At 43.3% G+C, this 4,974-nt stretch overlaps 1 long non-coding RNA gene across 4 annotated transcripts; it reads right to left on the reverse strand.

Annotated features, from left to right (window-relative positions):
- Positions 1 to 222: 222 nt before the first annotated feature.
- On the reverse strand, positions 223 to 4,968 carry LOC119268054. 4 transcript variants are annotated; one of them, XR_005132824.1, is made up of 10 exons: positions 4,646 to 4,968; positions 2,726 to 2,943; positions 2,426 to 2,645; positions 2,139 to 2,333; positions 1,879 to 2,052; positions 1,412 to 1,793; positions 1,162 to 1,325; positions 1,007 to 1,069; positions 799 to 911; positions 223 to 277 (listed from the first exon to the last, which is right to left on the reverse strand). It is a non-coding gene; the product is annotated as an uncharacterized LOC119268054 (long non-coding RNA). The 4 variants fall into 4 exon arrangements; XR_005132825.1 differs by adding an exon at positions 4,071 to 4,162 and having other exon boundaries at positions 1,162 to 1,793; XR_005132823.1 differs by having other exon boundaries at positions 1,162 to 1,793; positions 2,801 to 2,943.
- Positions 4,969 to 4,974: the final 6 nt, after the last annotated feature.

Here is a 4,974-nt window from a genome sequence, read left to right on the forward strand (position 1 = left end):
CATTTAATTTTGTTTTTTCTTATATCAATTCATTTTCATAGAAAATCAAACATATATATATATATGACCAATATAGCATATTCAACACATATTACCAATAGTCATGAACGCAAATATATCCAACACATGTTACCAATAGTAGCAAGTTTCATCCATACATATACATGGTTTCATCAATATTACACAGTTTCATCATAGGTAGAAAGTTTCACAAAGTCAAAACAAAAACTAAAGACAAGCACTCCATCAACCCAACCTTCCGTGATCTGAAGCAAATCTACAAAATGGGAAAGAAGAAAGTTAGAAGAAAAAGACTAGAAGAAGAAGATTATTATGATGCAACTAAAATGTGAAGATTATTATGATGCAACTTATATCTGTAAAATATGTCATTTTAGAGCTAAATATGGTTATTATGTCATTTTTGAGCTACCTAAGCATACTAAGTCATTTTGGTGTAAAAAAATGCTAAGTAAGGTCGTTTTGGAACTAATAAGTTTATTATGTCATTTTAGAGCTAGCTAAGCATATGAAGTCATTTCGGAACTAAAATATGTCATTTCGTAAGCATATTATGTCATTCTAGAGCTAGCTAAGCATATTAAGTCATTTGGAGGAAAAAATGCTAAGTGTAGGTCATTTTAGAGCTATCCTAGGTTAAATAGGTCAATTTTGAGCTAGTTAAGCATATTAAGTCATTTTGGAGGAAAAAATGCTAAGTATAGGTTATTTTAGAGCTATCCTAGGTTAAATAGGTCATTTTGGAGCTAATTAAGCAAAGCACTAGGCAAAACTTACCGTCAACCCGTAGGTGAAGGATCGGGGTTCTTGCTCGCGGTAGTTGCGGACGGAGGAGGATCGAGGTTCTTGCTCGCGCCAATGGCAGACGTCGATTCTTGTCGGGAGTTATGCTGCACCAAATTAAAGATCATTTGCAATGTCTCATTAGCATGATGCAACTCAAATGTGAAGACTAATAAGTAATGTCCATTCAAATGAAACTCACCGTGTCCGCCGGAGCAATGACTGGCATTGGCGGAGGGGTCTGACTGTTCTTCTCGCACATGGACTGCACATTTGGTTTTGATGAGTCAGCCATATTAGTTACTAATGAAAGGAACATTGCATGCACGATTTAGCTAATATGCAGAAGAAACTTACCGCGAAGAGCTCGTATATAGCCCGGTTAGCCAAGTCATTTCAGTTCCTCTCCTCCTCCAAAAGCCTAGCCGTCCTCTCCTCAGTCTCCCTCTCCCTCTCTGCCGCCTGCCTCCTTTCCTCCGCAGAAGCTCCTGGGTCTTTGTTCTCTGTTCCTCAATAGCAGCCTGCAACACCACTCCTCTTTAGCATTGTAATCATCGACGGCCGCACACATAATGTAATGGAGGAAAGGTATCTAATTCTGTATAACTAATGTTGATTTCGAGATCCATTGGCCGTGGACGAGGCCTTATCTCAGGATCGGAGCTCGTCTGGCACCTCTTGATCTGCGAGAGAGTGCTAGTACAACGTATCAGTCCATCCCCAATGGCTAACAAGCCATGGTTCCTCCCGCCACTAGATATCATCACCAGCTCTGGATCAATAGGCTGGCTCGGGTTAAAATCCGGCCCTTTCCTCGCCTTCCCCTTGTCTCTGTACCTCACGAGCTTATTGTGGGAGGCGTGGTTGGTGAAGTTCTTTGGATTATCGAGATCAGACTCAGAGAATGCCTTGGCCTTCTTAAAAGGGGCTCTATGGGCCATGGCATAGAGGTCGAACAGCTCTGGCACATCCGTCTTGTTGTGCCGCGCCTAAAAGAGAGGAACAAAGTATTAGTTAAGGGCTCAAGCTAGCATGAAAACTGAATTTGAATGAATCATGAAGCAAACCACATACCCAGTTATCCCCGTACTGATATAGGTTGACGCTGCCTTGATGGTGTGGCACACCGCTCATTTTGCCACGCCGATCCTTTGCATTGTTGTGGGTGGATAGCCATTGGGGAGAGCACCACTCATCCACCAATGCCTCCCAACAATCCAGCCTATCCGCACACCATCTCGAGGGCACCTAAGTTAAGTAAGAGAAATTTGAGCGCTACGCCTACGAATCAAATCAAGAAAACTAAATACAAGGCCTTAAGAATAGGTAAGTACCTTCATGTACTTCTCCTTACTCAGATACTTTGTGCGACACTTCAACTTGGACATCCTAATACCAATCGAGGCAAAGTAGTCTCGAGTAGCCTACGTCCGAGCCATGTTCTGCCAGTTTTGAAGTAGCCATCTGCACTCGGCTTCGATAACCCGAGCCGCGGCCTCCTCCTGTCCCTCAGCACACTTGTAAAAGGTCTGCAATCAAACAAGAAAACACGAATTAATACAATCACTAGGGTTGCCAATCAAACAAGAAAACACAACGTAGACGAGAGAGGAAAAATTACCCAAAACGTCTGGATCACAACGTCGGCCACCGTGTGGCACTCGGCACCGCCGATCCTCTCCCCCGGCGTGGCCGGGGCAACCAAGTAGTGCTCCCAGGTCATTCCTAGCTCTGGAACCTGGCCCTCACCAGGCAACATGACCCACCCCGGGAAGCTCTGGCGACAAATCACACCAAGGACCATGTTGGGCCTGCGGACACCACGACCGTGTTTCCAAGACCTGCAGTATGACAAGACTAACGGATTAGATATTCAAAGAAACGTGAAGGCAAAAGGTTAAAAAAGAGTAAATGCACTTACTTCTCCCCATCAGGTGTAATCAACCACCTCTGGCCAGGGGTCGCCGGGGTGGGCGAGAACTCATAGACATCTTACCTTGGGCAAGAAGTGCTCAAGCGAGGAAACGACAGTGACCAAGGCTGGATCAAGCCCAATCTCCTCCTTTGCCTCCCTTAATGATGTTGCTGCATCATCAATATCACCCTCCTCTGCCTTTCCTCCGGGCAATGCAACCTCCCCTACAAATCTCAAGTGGAGAAAACAAAATCAGATAGGGTTTATCCAGCTCGTGTCTAGGTTGGTATCTATTTGTGAACCTGATTGTTCAAATATAAAAGCTAAGGCAAGCCAAACCGACACTAAACAGAAAAAGCTGGGTTAAAAATCCTCTTAAAATTAATAGGCCAGCCTCTTAAAATTTCTTTCTCAGATAGATTGCTTCTTCACATGGGATAGTGCAACAAGCTGGACAATAATCAAAGGGCGGAAGATGAGACTGGGTATTATCGTGGGATGTTCTTTGAGGGGCTTTTGATGTTTTTTTCATCTAATTTTCTCACCAATGACATCAGCGCCAACCTCGGAGTTGAAACAAAGAGCTGCAGATTTCAAAGAATCAAACTGGAATCACTACCACAATACTAGCCTAGCTTCCATACTAATATGCCTAAAATAATGATGAATAAATAATCATAATAGAAAGGTATTCTTCTTTGTGTGTGTATAAAGAAACATGATCTAATCTTCTATAAAATATATATATATATATATATATATATGGAGACTATAGTAAGCTTTATGGTTTTGTTGGTGCTAAATATACAACTAAATATCCAATCTGTATGTGAAGTAGGCAACGACGGAGCCAGGAAATAAACATAAGGGGGGCCGAACATCAAGGACAACTCTAAAATGCAACTAAGCCTGGCGGAATATATAAGAGTTGACACTCAGTATAACAAAATATGTACTACTATAACCGTAAGTGTTGATAATATAGGCAAGATTTTTTTTTTATCAAAGGACACGGACTCATTTTTATTATGAAAATGGAAATGGAGTCTTATCTTACAGAGACTAATCTCCATATTTTTTATGTTGCAACCAATACTTTGAAACCAAAACTATATCCACCAATGAATGTTGTGAATTAGGATACCAAAATGCAAGATCTTTCATATTGTACCAGTGTGGCCGCTTCCTGATATGCTCCAAAGTACAAACTGAAGAGAATAGAACTAGCAAGATTTTTGTGTCTTCATCAAAACAAAACAAAAAGGATTTATATCCTCATCCCAGATTTTTGCTTGGAAAAATAGAGTAGTTGAGACAGAAGGGAAACTACACGAGTGAGAAAGAAGCACACCTGGTGTGTCTGTGTTTGTGAACTGTAGAGTGTGGCTGTGGGAATGAGAGCAAAAGTCAAAATGGTTCTCAGTTTTCACCGATTGGGATCTTCTGTGAACAATACATGTATCAGCAGTGTAACATATTATTTTAAAGGTCCATTTTTACACATCAGAATGAATTGTATATGCTAGGATTTTTGATGCATTATATTGGTTGATTCACAGGTTGCACACCTACTCGTAGATTATACTCTGTCTGTCTGTGTGTGTGTGTGTGTTACTTTTTTTACTTTCATGCTAATTTTTGAATCAATCAGGAACTTGCTGTTGCACACTCTCTAGTCTCCGAGCAAATTAATGCTCCCGGTGGATTGTCTCGGCAGTCATCACATATACCATATTTCCCATTTGCTAAAATGGTGTAGATCACATAGCTCTAAGCATGTTTAATGAGGGGTCTTCAAACATTTTCTGCAGGTTGGGGGGTCTTCAGATCACATAAGTCAAAATGGTTCTCAGCTTTCTGAACATATATGCAGCAGAGCATGAACATGTACAGGGAGAGGTGGTCGGGCAGCAAAGAGGGCATTACCTTCGCAAAATCGGAAGAGGTGATCGGGGAGGCAGAGAATCGACACAGCCGCCGGGTTCTTCGGCGGAAGACAGCGAGCAGGACCGGGATGACTTGTCGGGGACGGAGGAGCCGGTCGGTGATGGCGGCAGACGAGGGCGAGGATGTGTTGTCGGGGACGGAGGAGACGGTCCACGACGGCGGCGGACGAAGGCGAGCAGGGCGGGGATGGCTTCACAGCATGGACGAGCGGCGGCTGCCGACGCTGAAGGTGCAGTCCGCCATGGCTGCTGCGTGTGGCGGCTATGGTTGGGGGAGGGGGCGGCGCCGCGGCTTGGAACGATTGAGGG

This window comes from Triticum dicoccoides, chromosome 3A (genome assembly GCF_002162155.2).
Source record: "Triticum dicoccoides isolate Atlit2015 ecotype Zavitan chromosome 3A, WEW_v2.0, whole genome shotgun sequence".
Taxonomy (NCBI): domain Eukaryota; kingdom Viridiplantae; phylum Streptophyta; class Magnoliopsida; order Poales; family Poaceae; genus Triticum; species Triticum dicoccoides.